General features: G+C 42.8%; 2 long non-coding RNA genes across 3 annotated transcripts; both read left to right on the forward strand.

Annotated features, from left to right (window-relative positions):
• The first annotated feature begins 19 nt into the window (after positions 1-19).
• Positions 20-5,334, forward strand: LOC123726197 (uncharacterized). The gene is made up of 3 exons (XR_006758506.1): positions 20-4,351; positions 4,712-4,856; positions 4,983-5,334. It is a non-coding gene; the product is annotated as an uncharacterized lncRNA (long non-coding RNA).
• An 840-nt stretch (positions 5,335-6,174) lies between these two features.
• Positions 6,175-16,090, forward strand: LOC106566661 (uncharacterized). 2 transcript variants are annotated; one of them, XR_006758507.1, is made up of 5 exons: positions 6,175-6,809; positions 7,664-7,803; positions 9,090-9,826; positions 11,238-11,304; positions 15,840-16,090. It is a non-coding gene; the product is annotated as an uncharacterized lncRNA (long non-coding RNA). The 2 variants fall into 2 exon arrangements; XR_001319922.2 differs by having other exon boundaries at positions 9,090-9,214.
• The last annotated feature ends 505 nt before the right edge of the window (positions 16,091-16,595 follow it).

Below are 16,595 nucleotides of genomic sequence, written 5' to 3' on the forward strand. Positions count from 1 at the left end.
AAAAAAGCAAGCTGCTATGATATCCAGGATGGCACCCATCAGGTGTCCTATGTCCCTGACAAAGCAGGTAAATACACAATAACCATCAAATATTTAAATATAGTGGTGAGATCCCGACTTCACCATAACATGTCTGGGCCATTGCAACTGGGGATGCTGACAAGTGCATCATAACAGTTGAGAGACATGGCTGGTGCTGTATTGGCTCCTCTTTCAGAATCAATGTATTATTTCAAAGCAGGGTATTTTAGAATTATTTTGAGCTAAATTAGCCCCCGCCTTCTGCACCTCACCTTGTTAGCAGGTTGAATATCGTATTGATCAAATTCAAGTGATTGATCTATGATTGACCAGGTCCTCGATTAGGCTCCATCAGCACCGTGTAAGGAGATTGGCTTTGTGGTGAACATGTAGTCTGCCGGGATGGGGGAGGTCTCATGTTTGGTGCAGACCCCAGATGGGAAGGAGGTGGAGGCAGACATCCTTGAGAAGGAGGATGGGACCTTTGAGATCTGCCAGGGAACTACATCATATCAGCTGGGTTTGGAGGGGGAGTCTCTTTACCAGTCCCTTTGAGGTTGTGGTGAGGAACTGGTGCTGATTTCTGCACCTTTAAGTATTTTTGATTTGTCAATTTTATTAGGATTCCCATTAGCCGACACCAATGGTGGCAGCTAGTCTTAATTGGGTCAGTCATCCGACAGATAACAAAAAATACTTTAGACCAAAGACTTCACTATTTACATTTTAATAACATAAACATATGGTGTGTGCGCATCTATCAGTTACTCATGCATGTACAAAAAGTAGATCACATGGGGGCGAGGTGTTGCTTATTTGGTTTTTGAAATCAGGTTTCCTGTTCACTTGCACTAAATGAGTTGGGAGTTCTATGCAATCATGGTTCTGTATAATATTGTAAGTTTTTCCTAGAATTTGTTCTGGACTTGGACTGTGTGAAAAGACCCCTGATGGCATGTCTGTTGGGGTAAGTGTGTCAGTGCTGCAGCTTAAATTGTTTCTCCTTTGCACCATTTCACCATATGACTGGACAATAATCAAGCTAAAACTAGAGCCTGCAAAACTTGCGTTTTGGAGAGTGGGGCCCAAAAAAGCAAAGCATCTCTTTGTCACGGACAGACCTCACCCTATCTTTACAATCATTGAGTTCATATTTTTTTTACCATGACAGTTTATAATCTAAGGTAACACCAAGTAATTTAGTCTCCTCAACTTGCTCAACAACCATACCATTCATTACCAAATTCAGCTGAGGTCTAGAAATTAAGGTATGATTTGTAACAAATAGAATGCTCCTAGTTTCAGACATGTTCAGGAACAGTTTATTACTGGCCACCCATTCCAAAACGGACCAACTCTTTGTTTAGGTTTTCACTAGCTGTGATTGCTGACACACAGGGTTGAATCATCAGCATGCATGGACACACAGGCTTTGTTTAATGCCAATGGCAGGTCATTGGTGAAATGAGTAGAGGGCCAAGAGAGCTGCCCTGAGGTACTCCACACTTTACATATCTAACATTAGGGAAGCTTCTATTAAAGAACTCTCTATTCTATTAGCTATCATGGTTTCAGAGCTGATGTTGAAAAGCCATAACATGTTTTTTTTTTTTCATCAGGTAGTCATTATCGAAGGCTGCACTGAAATCTAACAGTACAGCTCCCGCACACTTATCAATTTCTTTCAACCAATCGTCAGTGCAGTACATGTTGAGTGCCCTTCTCTATAAGCAGGCTCAGTCTGTTTAATTTGTTTACAAAGAAATGGCATTGTATTTTGTCAAACACAATGTTATCCTACAGTTTACTAAGAGCTGGCAGTGAGCTGACATGTCGGCTGTTATATCAGTAAAGGCCGCTTTAACATTCTTGGGTAGCGGAATGACTTTGGCTTCCCTTCAGGCTTGAGGACTGTCAGTAGCTTTTCATCTAAGTTGTCAATGCCATGTTTGTCATTGTTCCATAACTATTTTTCCAACTCTCCCACACTTACATTGCTTTTCTTTCATTACATTTTTTTATGCATGAATATGATGGCTCACTATTCGTTGTTGGCATTTCCTGTCTAGGTTTGCCCACATTACTTAAATTGGCAACATCAATTGTCAATATTAAGGTCCCCAAGAAAGTAGACCTCTCTGTTTACACCACATACATGAACAAGCATTTTGCAAATTATCTAAATACTGACTGTTACTACTTGGTGGCCTATAGCAACGCCCCAAAATAAAAGCCTTTAGATGTGCCAGGTGAGCCTGCGACCACAACACTTCCATAACACTTGACACATGATCTTCTCTGAACATTATAGGGATATGGCTCTGAAAATAAAAAATAAAAAATTGTGTGTATTCAGAAGTTGGGGGACTTAAATGTCTTTCCCATGAAAACATGCATGAAATGAGTTGCAAAATGAATAGGAAATATACTCAGGTTGAAGGTTAAATGTTTTTAATTGAAGGACACTCTTTCAAACTTTGCTTTTGTCAAAGAACCCTCAATTACAACCTTGCAGACCTTTAGAATTCTAGTTGTCAATTTGTTGAGATAATCTGGAAAGATTTCACACCATGATTCCTGAAGCACCTCCCACAAGTTGGATTGGCTTCTTACGTACCATACGGTCAAGCTGCTCCCACAGCAGCTCAACAGCGTTGAGATCCGGTGACTGTGCTGACCACTCCATTATAGAAAGAATACCAGCTGACTGCTTCTTCCGTAAATAGTTCTTGCATAGTTTGGAGCTGTGCTTTGGGTCATTGTCTTGTAGGAGGAAATTGGCTCAAATTTAAATGCCATTCACAGGGTATGGCTTGGCAAAATGGAGTGATAGTCTTCCTACTCCAAGATCCCTTTTACCCTGTACAAACCTACTTTACCACCACCAAAGCACCCCCAGTCCATCGCATTCTCTCCACCATGCTTGACAGCATCTTTTATTTTGTGATCCAAACACCTCAAACTTAGATTTGTCTCCATAACACAACTTCCTCTGTCCAGTGTCTGTGTTCTTTTGCCTAGCTTAATCTTTTTTTTTTAATTGGCCAGTCAGATGGCTTTTTCTCTGCAACTCTGTCTAGAAGGCCAGCATCCCGGAGTCGCCTCTTCACTGTTGACATTGAGCCTGGTGTTTTGCAGGTACTATTTAATGAAGCTGCCACTTGACTTGTGAGGCGTCAGTTTCTCAAACTAGACACTAATGTGCGTGTACTAATGTACGTGTCCTCAAGTTTTGCCTTGAAGAATGGGCAACAATCCCAGTGGCTAGATGTGCCAAGCTTATAGAGACATACCCCAAGAGACTTGCAGTTGTAATTGCTGCAGAAGGTGGCTAAACAAGTATTGGCTTTGGGGGGGTGAATAGTTATGCATAAAGTTCTTTTATTTATTTTTTTTTCACAAATGTTTTGCATCTTTAAAGTGGTAGGCATGTTGTTTAAATCAAATGATACAAACCCCCCAAAAATCTATTTTAATTCCAGGTTGTAAGGCAACAAAATGGGGAAAATGCCAAGGGGGTGAATACTTTCACAAGCCACTGTATATTATGTATATAAAAAAAGGTGAATCTCAAGCCTGTGTGTCTTTTTAAGGTGATGTTTTTTTTGTTGCATGCTGGATCTGTTCTGTGTATGAGCTCAGGCTCCAGACAATGACTTGGACTCAGGATGTGATGGGCAGTAGTCCAAATGGAAGCAAAAAGCTTCTCTCAGAGATGGCCAGCCTTTGGTATGGACATTCTTCCCTTTCAGAGCGGCAGGAATATATACAACTTTTGGAGCTGTCTGTTTAATTGATGATTAAACCTGACCACTATGGGTGTGGGGCTCCCAAATTACTCTAACATCCTTTCTATAATTTTCTAGTTTTTATATAGTGCTGTTCATAAACATTTTAGCCCTTTGTTGCACCTTCTAGACAGCTTAATTTAAAAAGTTGTTGTAGCCCATCTTAGCGCCTCTCTCTACAAATGACACACAGCTCTTACATTGCCCTTAGCCGTGTAAACTGGACTGATACCCATCAACATTGTTCTGGCATACAGCTTGACAGAGGGGGAAATCAAAGGTGAGACATGGAACCCTGCATTGACGTTTTTCAACTTTTCATGTATCCTAGAAGTGATTTACCAGAGATTGGTGGAAAATAACACCTTTTAGCTGTATTCACAATTGCTCTCAAATTATTTCTTAAGTGAAGTACGTATGTCATCTGGTTTTAGAGCCCTGGCTGATGTAACTGATAACTGAGATGGAATGTTCACACTGATGTATGATCACAGAAGAAATCCTCCAAATGCACATCAAGGTTCATGGCACTGCTCTCCCTGGTAAGAATGTCAGGTTTATTAAACCCATTCCTTACATATAATAGAAAGGCAAACCATAAGCTATCCAATGTCTGATTACCCAAATCTGCATTTTAGAGCCCACTCCAGTTCTACTTGAACAATGCCAGTAATTCTGACACTGTGGCACATGGGGCAGGCCTAGTCTATGGCATGGCAAACAAGATCGCAGCTTTTACCATCTTCAACAAAGACTCAACACACTAAGAGTCCCATCATTAGCAAATGAGAAATACTTACTTTTGAACTTAAAAGACAAAACACACAATGAAACTAATACCACACCAAAGGTTTCTGAATCATACTGGAAGGCAGATACTATACATGTTCTTTAATCACCAGATGAACTGGACTTTTCCCTCGAGGGTCCGTTTAAAGCAGAGATTCACCTCACGAACAACAGAGACGGTACATGTACGGTCACCTACCTGCCAATGGTTTCTGGTGACTACAGAATCCTAGTACGACACCAGCAGGAGTATCTACGGTATGTGGTTGGTAGGTCTACAGGGTAGGAAGGGTTGAACTAAAAGTGAAATTAAGATTAAGAGAATGTAAGTACTTCACCACTTCACCTTTTGCTTTCTCACCTGTCTCACATATTCCTGTGCAGAGGCTGGTGACAGTGTTGATCCCCGGAGGTCCCGCAGGGTGATGTTGGGCACAGCGACTGACTTCAGCCTGGACATCACAGAAGAGGATATCTGCCTGCTCACAGCCAGCATCGTGTTTCCATCAGGCCTGGATGTGTCCTGCCTGCTGAGGAGGCAGCCTGACAGACACACAGGTCAGGGTTGAGGGCACTGGGGGCTAAGAGTGAGGACCAAAGCCTCGTGGACTACAGGAGAAGGCAGGCCGAAACAGGCCCCCATTGACGGGGCTGCAGTGGAGCGGGTCGAGAATTCCTCAAGTTCCTTGATGTCCACATCACCATCGAACTATCATGGTCCAAACACACCAAGACAGTTGTGAAGAGGGCATGACAACTTTTTTTTTTTTCCCCCCTCAGGTGCCTGAAAATATTTGGCATGGGTCCCCAGATTCTCAAAGTTCTACAGCTGCACCATTGAGAGCATCCTGACCAGTTGCATCACCGCATGGCATGGCAACTGCTTGGCATCTGACCGTAAGGCGCTACAAAGGGTAGTACGTACAGCCCAGTACATCACTGGGGCCAAGGTCCCTGCCATCCAGGACCTATATACTAGGCGGTGTCAGAGGAAAGTCCAAAAATTGTCAGTCACCCAAGTCATAGACTGTTCTCTCTGCTACCACAGGGCAAGTGGTACCGGGAGCTAAGTCTAGGACCAAAAGGTTAACAGCTTCTACCCCCAAGGCATAAGACTGCTGAACAATTAATGAATCAAATGGCCACCCGGACTACTTACATTGTCACTTTACCCTTACCTACATATAGAAATTACCTCGACTAACCTGTACCCCCGCACATTGACTCGGTACCGGTACCCCCTGTATATAGCCTCGTTGTTATTTATTGAATGTTTAAAACATAAAATTATACTTGCAGTGAAGCTGCTCAACAAACACATCCCATTAGTCGTCTAACAGACTCCCATCCAGAGCGACACACAGAAGCAACCAGGGTCAACAGATCTCCCACAAGGTCAAAAAACGGGGACCTGAACCAGCAATCCACCGGCCCAGGTGCCCAACTGTCAGCCCTCCAAGATCCCCCACCCCCACCACAGTTCCCCAAGAGCTGCCCCTCAACCATCCGAGACACCCCCCCCCCCCCCCAACAGCTATTGTTACTTTTATTATTTTTTACTTTAGCATATTTGGGAAATATATATTTTTTTACTCTTTCTTGAATTGAGTTGTTTAAGGGCTTGTAAGTAAGCATTTCACACTAAGGTCTACACCTGTTGTATTCGCAATGTGGGACAAAGTTGGATTTGATTTGGGGAAATTATTTCTGTGGGATGAATGTACAATCCCTTGTTTTAAAGAACAGTCTCACTCTTCTGCTGTGCAGGTACATCCTTCATCCTGAAAGAGGTGGGAGAGCATCTGGTCGACGTGATGAAAGATGGACAGCATTTGGCCAGCAGTCCCATCCCTCTCACCATCACCCAGTTAGAGATTGCAGACCCCAGATGGGTCAAGTTCTTTAGACCAGGGCTCGTGACGGGGAGCGCACTTTTGAAATGTCAGACTTTGTTGTAGATAGACAAGATGCAGGTGAGTCACAAATCTCCCCCTGAAACAAAAACATATCACCATGTGAATATTTTCAGAAATTCGACTAAGACTTTGTGGCTGAACAATTTATCAGCCTATGGGAGACTGACTCTGGCCATCAAGGGTCCCAGTACTGTCTAGGTCCAGACGGAGGATGGGTTCTGTGTCGTCTCCTTCTGCCCCACGGAGCCTGGGGCCTACACCCTCTCAGACAAATTCACGGAGGAACATGTGCCAGGTAGCTACACTATTTCTGTGAAGAAATGTTAGTAAATAGATTAGTTTGAAAAGAGAAGCTGTGTTTGTATTCAAACCGTATGTAATGTACACTACATGACCAAAAGTATGTGGACACCTGCTCATCAACCATCTCATTCAAAAATCATGGGCATTAATATGGAGTTGGTCCCCCCCCCCTTTGCTGCAATAACAGCCTCCACTCTTCTGGGAAGGCTTTCCACGAGATGTAGGAACATTGCTACGGGGACTTCCATTCAGCCACGAGCATTAGTGAGGCCGGGCACTGACGTTGGATGATTAGGCCTGGCTCCAATTCATCCCAAAGGTGTTTGATGGGGTTGAGGTCAGGGCTCTGTGCAGGCCAGTCATGTTCTTCCCCACCGATCTCAACAAACCATTTCTGTATGGACCTCGCTTTACGCATGGGGGCATTGTCATGCTGAAACAGGAAAGGGCCTTTCCCAAACTGTTGCCACAAAGTTGGAAGCACAAAATTGTCTAGAATGTCATTGTATGCTGTAGCATTAAGATTTCCCTTCACTGGAACTAAGGGGCCTAGCCCGAACCATGAAAAACAGTGTTCCGGAGTCCAATGGCGGAGAGCTTTACACCACTCCAGCCGACGCTTGGCATTGCGTAGGGTGATCTTAGGCTGGTGTGTGGCAGAGGTGACAGAGTGGCTATGTCAGAGAAGGCATAACCCACTTCCAGGGATCTGCAACTATCGCCAGTGTGAGCAACGTGTATGGGATTAACCTCAACATAGCAGGTAGAGGAGGAGCCTTCTGACCTAATCTTTTTTTAATGACGTCACGGAGTCAACCTGAGTGAGCTCTGTCTGCCATTTTACAGGTCTGGATGCCCGACACATTTCTGCCCATGTGTCCAGTCCCTCTGGGGCCATAGAAGAAGCAGACATCACAACAACAGAAGATGACATCTACTCTGAGCTTCATGCCCAGTGAGACGGGTGTCCATGCACTTAGTGTGAGGTACAAAGGCCAGCAGATCCCTGGCAGTCCTTGCCAGTACACTGTGGGTCTACTATGGGAGGGAGGACCAGAGAAGGTGCAGGCTTGGAGACTGGGACTTCAGAGTGCTCAAGCAAGCTTTCCAGTTGTATCCCTAGATAAGTTACTTATCTTCTTATGGACGCTAGCGTCCCACCTGGCCAACATCTGGTGAAATTGCAGAGTGCCAAACACAAAATACAGAAATAGTCAAATTAAACATTCATAAAAATACAAGTGTTATACATCAGCTTAAAGATGAACTTCTTGTTAATCCAGCCGCTGTCAGATTTCACAAAGGCTTTACGGCGAAAGCATACCATGCGATTATCTGAGGACAGCGCCCCGCTTACAAAAGCATACAAACATTTTACAACCAAGTAAAGGAATTACAAAAGTCAGAAATAGCGATTTAAAATTAATCACTTACCTTTGATCTTCATATGGTTGCAGTCACAAGAGTCCCAGCTACACAAATGTTTGTTTTGTTCAATAAAGTCCCTCTTTATGTCCCAAAAACTCAGTTTGGTTGGCAAGTTTTGTTCAGTAATCCACTGGCTCAAAGGCAGTCATGACATGCAGACGAATACATCCTAATAGTACCGGTAAAGTTTGTCGAAACATGTCAATCGATGTTTATAATTAATCCTCAGGTTGTCTATTGTCTAAATAATCGATAAAATTTCAACCGGACAATAGCGTTTTCAATAGAAAGGAAAAATAACGAAGGGCGCGCAATCGGTCACCCGCGCAAACCAGCTCTGCTTCTTTCTACAGTCCACTGAAAGTGAAAGAATGGTCTGATTCTTCCTTATTTTTCAGAAAACAAGCCTGAAACAGTCTAAAGACTGACATCTAGTGGATGCCATAGGAACTGCAATCTGGGTCCTATCCTATTACATACTGTATAGGCATTCAACTGAAAAGTACCCACATCAAAAATATCCCACTTCCTGGATGGATTTTCCTCAGGTTTTCGCCTGCCATATCAGTTCTGTTATACACACAGTCATTATTTTAACAGTTTGGAAACTTTAGAGTGCTTTCTATCCAATACTACCATGCATATGCATATCCTAGCTTCTGGACCTGAGCAACAGGCAGTTTACATTGGGCACCTCATTCATCCAAAATTCAAAATACTGCCCCCTACCCAAGAGGTTAAAGTACATATAAATGCATGTGGTTCTATGGTACTGTATGGAGTGCAGACGTTCTAGTTTGTGTGTGCCTTGCACATGTGTTGAATCTCTTTTTTTTCTGTGCAGCTGATTTCAGTATCTGGGCTCGAGGCAGGTGCCGGTAACAATGGAGGGCCCAGGTCAGGCAGAGCTCACCTTTGAGGACAGGGAAGATGGCTTCTGTGGGATCTCCTACATTGCTCAGGAACCAGGTATAGAAACACAGGCCTCACCTCCACATTGTCCCCTGACACATTCAATGTAAAACAGAGATTCACCAAAAATTATGCGTTTTCCTCTTGGTGACTTTTTTCATTTAACTAGGCATTTAACTAGGCAAGTTGGTTAAGAACAATTTCTTATTTATAATGACGGCCTACCCCGGCCAAACCCTAATGACGCCGGGCCAATTGTGCGCTATGGGACTATGAAGTGTCAGTCAAATTCAATGACGAGCACATTCAGGACAGTCCTTACCTGGTGCCAGTGTATGGCTCTGCTGGAGATGATGCATCAGGGTCGGGACAGACCAAAGGTATCTATCAGTACTATTATTTTATGGAGATTTACTGTCTCAAATGTGTCTTTCCATATCTCATTTAGAGGGGGAAATTAGGCGCACAAACTACATACGGATCATATCGTAACATTTTATCACCCATCACAGGTCATCTGATGAGGAAGGGTAATCAATGGCTGATTTGCATCCTCTCTATGGTCCTCCTTCCAGACTGATGCCTATAAGGTTGTCAGTAGCGGGCCAGGCCTGAGTGAAGCCTGTATGGGAAGGAGAAACATCTTCAATGTGGACTGCAGTAAAGCTGGTGAGCCTACATGGAGCTAAAGATGGGGACAGAGATCAAATATCTCCTTTTACAGATTGTACTTTAGGTCTCAGTTTTTGACTTCTTGATCATGCAAGTGTAACCCTCTCACCACAGGCTCGGATGAATCAGCATGGGAATAATCTCAGTAAATTAACTAAATTAACTTTTCCCCTAACTGTGCTCGTTAGGGGAAAACAAATTAGAGACTAGGTATATAACTAATATATATTTAAATCATAGATTACTGTTTCCAGAAAGTTCTCCCATGCAATTCAAAAGTGACTCAAGGAAAATACAACCACACACTGAATACAATTTGACTTGGATACTAGTAAATCTAAATTATCAGTCACACAATCAATCACACTATAAGGAAATACAAATCTAAGACTAAGAAACAGGCTTTCTGCTAAATGCAATTCGAAATCTCTCGATGTAAAAGTTTAAGCTCAACAACAATAGTGTAATCTTCTCCTCACAGCTTGAGCAGAGGCAGGAGTCCCAGAGCCCCAAAAAGTTCCTTGCAACAGCAAACCCAGAGTTCACGTAATTGGCCCAAAAACTTAACCAGGCTTCTAATTGACTAAACCAAGTCCGATTACTTCACATGAATGTAAGGTCAAAATAATTAAGTAGACAGTACAGTAAATAATTAAACCAACCTCTCAGGTAGCCTAGTGGTTAGCGCATTGGGCCAGTAACCAAAAGGTTGCTAGCCCAATCCCCGAACTGACAAGGTAAATATGTCGTTCTGCCCCTGAACAAGACAGTTAACCCACTGCTCCTAGGCCGTCATTTTAAATAAGAATTTGTTCTTAACCGACTTGCCTAGTTAAATAATGATTGACAGGTTGTTTATTTGAAGCTTGTACATGAAAGCCACACAAGTGTTTGATGCATTTACAAAATTATGCATTTTATCTAAACGCACTGAACTTTATTACGGCCGACAGGTTCAGTACACATCAATGCATTCTGTATTTGAAAGTAGGTTCTTTGAGTTCTCGTACGAAAACTTTACCTAACGTCATTCATTAATAACTTAGTTACCATACCCGGTCTTTGTTTTTCTTTGACTTTTTTAAATTTTTTATCTCTGCTTTGCTTTTCATATTGTATTAATGTGTATGTTTTTGTTATTAGAGCTCATCTGTAAAAGAGACCTTTGTCTCAAGATGACTCCCTGCTAAAATAGTCTCAACAGCAAAGGCTGTAGTAAAACGTAATGTTTCTAATACATGGTTTTAACATTGTATTACACAATAATTAGTTATATTGTAAGTTTTAAACACTAATGAAAGAATGGTGAGGACAACAATCGGAACTTCACTTCAACTTTAATACCATAAGGTACACTGGAGGAATATACACAGAAATGGCAATGACATATTGTACCTGTAATTTTTAGGTGAGGCCATAAAATCTCCTCCCTCGGTTGACATACAAGATTCTACTTGATTGGTCAATTCAGAAAGGTGGGTAGGCCGTGTGTAAAATATGAATGACATTGAACATAGACTAGAGAAGATAAGCATGTCTGAGACAAAAACAAGCTTGCAGCTGTCTGATAAGAAACAAGGAAGCGTTCAAATAATCATCAAAACAAGATTTTATGGTCCGGGAATATATGTGAAAAGATGCATCAAACTATTCAACTATTGTGAGAAACAATTTTTAATAAATGTATGAGTAGCATCTGGAGAAGTAGCCTTATCTTGGTGAGAGAATAACACCAGTCTCATACGAGCCATCTGTCTTCTCTATTACCAGCCCCTCCCCTTCTAAATCAGCCTATTCCTCTCCTGACTGTGACACTAGATGTTGCTTTTGTTAGTAATACGCTGGTTATTATAGGTCATAGTTAATAATTACCCAATTAATATATGTTGTTAGTATCTAATCATGGCATGCATGTACAGCCTAGAGAGCCTCAGAGCATGCACAGACCAGCTGGCTGGTGTGTTTACGGACATATTCAATCAATCCCTATCCCAGCCTGCTGTCACCACATGCTTCAAGATCGCCACCATTGTTCCGGGACCCAAGAAGGAAAAAATATCTGAACTAAATGACTACTGCCCCATAGCACTCACTTCTGTCATCATGAAGTGCTTTGAGAGACTAGTCAAGGATCATATCACCTCCACCTTACCGGCCACCATAGACCCACTTCAGTTTGCATACCGCCCCAACAGGTCCACAGACGATGCAAGAATGCTGTTCATTGACTGCAGTTCAGCATTCAACACCATAGTACCCTCCAAGCTCATCATCAAGCTGGAGGCCCTGGGTCTCAACCCCGCCCTGTGCAATTGGGTCCTGGACTTTCTAATGGGCTGCAGCTGTCCAGGTGGTGAATGTAGGAAACAACATCTCCACTTCGCTGACTATCAACACTGGGGGGGCCCACAAGGGTGCGTTCTCAGCCTTCTCCTGTACTCCATGTTCACCCATGACTGCGTGGCCATGCATGCCTCCAACTCAATCAAGTTTGCAGACGACACAACAGTTGTGGACTTGATTAACAACAACGACGAGACAGCCTACAAGGAGGTGGTGAGGGCACTCGGAGTGTGGTGTCAGGAAAATAACCTAACTCAACGTTGCTGCCTACATTGAGACTCAATCACTGGACACTTTAATAAATAGATCACTGGACACTTTAAATAATGCCACTTTAACAATGTTTACTTATCTTACATTACTCATGTGTATATACTGTATTTTATTGCACCTTGCCTATGCCGATCGGCCATCGCTCATCCATATATACTACTCAAAAAAATAAAGGGAACACTTAAACAACACATCCTAGATCTGAATGAAAGAAATAATCTTATTAAATACATTTTTCTTTACATAGTTGAATATGCTGACAACAAAAATCACACAAAAATAATCAATGGAAATCCAATTTATCAACCCATGGAGGTCTGGATTTGGAGTCACACTCAAAATTAAAGTGGAAAACCACACTACAGGTTGATCCAACTTTGATGTAATGTCCTTAAAACAAGTCAAAATGAGGCTCAGTAGTGTGTGTGGCCTCCACGTGCCTGTATGACCTCCCTACAACGCCTGGGCATGCTCCTGATGAGGTGGCGGATGGTCTCCTGAGGGATCTCCTCCCAGACCTGGACTAAAGCATCCGCCAACTCCTGGACAGTCTGTGGTGCAACGTGGCGTTGGCGGATGGAGCGAGACATGATGTCCCAGATGTGCTCAATTGGATTCAGGTCTGGGGAACGGGCGGGCCATTCCATAGCATCAATGCCTTCCTCTTGCAGAAACTGCTGACACACTCCAGCCACATGAGGTCTAGCATTGTCTTGCATTAGGAGGAACCCAGGGCCAACCGCACCAGCATATGGTCTCACAAGGGGTCTGAGGATCTCATCTCGGTACCTAATGGCAGTCAGGCTACCTCTGGTGAGCACATGGAGGGCTGTGCGGCCCCTCAAAGAAATGCCACCGCACCCCATGACTGACCCACCGCCAAACCGGTCATGCTGGAGGATGTTGCAGGCAGCAGAACGTTCTCCACAGCGTCTCCAGACTCTGTCACGTCTGTCACGTGCTCAGTGTGAACCTGCTTTCATCTGTGAAGAGCACAGGGCGCCAGTGGCGAATTTGCCAATCTTGGTGTTCTCTGGCAAATGCCAAACGTCCTGCACGGTGTTGGGCTGTAAGCACAACCCCCACCTGTGGACGTTGTGCCCTCATACCACCCTCATGGAGTCTGTTTCTGACCGTTTGAGCAGACACATGCACATTTGTGGCCTGCTGGAGGTCATTTTGCAGTGCTCTGGCAGTGCTTCTCCTGCTCCTCCTTGCACAAAGGCGGAGGTAGCGGTCCTGCTGCTGGGTTGTTGCCCTCCTACGGCCTCCTCCATGTCTCCTGATGTACTGGCCTGTCTCCTGGTAGCGCCTCCATGCTCTGGACACTACGCTGACAGACACAGCAAACCTTCTTGCCACAGCTCGCATTGATGTGCCATCCTGGATGAGCTGCACTACCTGAGCCACTTGTGTTGGTTGTAGACTTCGTCTCATTCTACCACTAGAGTGAAAGCACCGCCAGCATTCAAAAGTGACCAAAACATCAGCCAGGAAGCATAGGAACTGAGAAGTGGTCTGTGGTCCCCACCTGCAGAACCACTCCTTTATTGGGGGTGTCTTGCTAATTGCTTATTTCCACCTGTTGTCTATTCCATTTGCACAACAGCATGTGAAATGTATTGCCAATCAGTGTTGCTTCCTAAGTGGACAGTTTGATTTCACAGAAGTGTGATTGACTTGGAGTTACATTGTGTTGTTTAAGTGTTCCCTTTATTTTTTTGAGCAGTGTATTTATATGTACAGATTCTCATTCACCCCTTTAGATTTGTGTGTATCAGGTAGTTGTTGGCGGTGTTAGATTACTAGTTCAATATTACTGCAATGTCTGCACTAGAAGCACAAGCATTTCGCTACACTCGCATTAACATCTGCTAACCGTGTGTATGTGACCAATAAAATTTGATTTGTGTGAAGCTCAATAACCTTGAATCTCTGTGAGCTGTAAAGGAGGGGCTCATTATCTCACTGAGTCGCTGAGGTGTGTGTGTGTGTCTCTGTCTGAGGGAGGGGGAGAGATTCCTCTTCAATTTAGTAACATTAGTCAATTTCCCCAACAATATCACTATATGCAGCGGAAGTGACTCTTTTGTTTAAGACAAAAATATAAATGTATACAAAACACTAATGCATTAATTATTTTTATGATCTTGTCTTAGGTGTTAACTTGCTTCTGGTGGGGATGCATGGTCCCACTGTGGTGTGAGGACATGTCAAACACCTTGGCTATGATGTCAACTATGTTATCAAGGAGGGGGCAGCTATATATTGGCTGTGAAGTGGGGAGAGGAGTATATTCCAGGGTCTCCTTTCCATGTCATTGCCTCTGTTGGGGTTTGTTTCCTTGTCAATCATTGATTCATTGGTGAAATTATCATTATGACTATCTTTAATTAAATAATTCAAAAACCTTTAACGCAATTGCAGACAGAAGTTGACATCAGGAACATAGCGCATGTTCCTGAGTAAGTTCTGAAAATATAAAAAGTCCCAAGTTATTTTATTAAACCCAAAGTCCAGCCCTTGTGATGTCACTGCATACGTCATTACCTTCTACTCTTCAGACCAAGCCCATGCATACACAGCTATATAAGCTTGCAAGAGAGATATAATAGTTCCAGTGTTTTCTAAGGCCTAGGCAATAAATGTCCACTCTCCAAAGTTATTTTATTGTGGTCCTACACTCCCCTGCAGAGTTCTGTCTCAGTCACACATTTTTCAGAGGGGTCTCTTTTATAAGAGGCAGAGAGACCAGAAAACAACTGTGGAAAAATACTAAACCTCTTTAATGAATATATATATTGTTAATTTGTAGTCTAGGACCCTATAAATGTAAGGAGGGCGGGGTCTTATAACCCCTCCCCTTCTATTAATACAACATAAGCATAATCAATTATTATAATACATCAAACATTTGATACAGCCCCTATCATGACCCCTAGGTGAACTCCTGACACCTCATAAAGGTGTCTCATTCTGTGCCTAGACAACATAAGTCCCAGGGCCAAGAGATTATAAGGAGAGGGGGAGAGTGGAGGAGTTTGGGAAGTTGAGTGCATGAAAGCAATTGTTTACAGCAATTAATTATAATACTTATCATGGAGAGAAAAAATGATGTATATCCTTCTGAATCTGATTCTTGGATGTATAGCAATCATTGCACTCTTTCTGCTGTTATATTTGGCCAACTAGAGTTCTTAGTCAATAGATGTTTTTATACTGTAAAAAAATACTATAAACACTTTTTTTTACATGAAATATTTTATTTCAACACTTTGAATGGACTTAGTTTGTTTTGTATTGCATAAATTACGTCACTCAGACTATAGACACATTTAAATGAATGTTTTAACTAACCCTTTAACTGTCTGTCACGTCTACTCCCCTTCTCCAGTGCTCAACGTCGCCGGTTTACTAACCACTGGTCCTGGCAATCATCATTACACATGCCTGACATCATCATTACGCGCACCTGCGCCTCATTATGAGGCACACCTGGACTCACTACACTGATTACCTCCCCTATATCTGTCACTCCCTTGGCTCCATTGCCCAGGCAGTATTGGTTATGTGTTACATGTCCAGACGTAACTTCTGTTTTGTATCGTTCTGTTACTTGTATTATTAAACTCACCTGCTTCTTGACTCATTGTTTCTCCGTTACACTGTCTCTTCTGGAAAAACATACAGAGCTCTACCAGGCGGTTGAGCTGTCAAAAGATGGTGATTAGAAATACCACATTAGAATGGCAATTTGCGAACACTGAACTGCAGCAACCCATAAGGATACAAATTATGGAAATTGGTGCAGGAGGGCTGGGGGAGTTAACCAATCAAGTTCAAATGAATATTTGTGTCCACTGACAACATGCTCTACCAGCCCATAGAGAATAGGGTTAAAGATTGACTGATTCTATGAATGATGCGTAATTTGGAATAATATGAATTTACTTGCGAATAGAAACATTTGGAGTCATATTGTAAAACATTAAGTGAAACATGCAACTAAAACAAAGCAAATTATTTCCCTAATGTGAAGCAATAAAGGTCATGAACATGGCATGATTGAACTGTAATACGTCACAGAGGGAAACGTGTGCGTCCCCTTTAAAAAATTGACACAATTATTTAGCGACAGATCAATAGGAGT

The sequence above is a fragment of the Salmo salar genome, chromosome ssa13 (genome assembly GCF_905237065.1).
Source record: "Salmo salar chromosome ssa13, Ssal_v3.1, whole genome shotgun sequence".
In the NCBI taxonomy this organism is placed as follows: domain Eukaryota; kingdom Metazoa; phylum Chordata; class Actinopteri; order Salmoniformes; family Salmonidae; genus Salmo; species Salmo salar.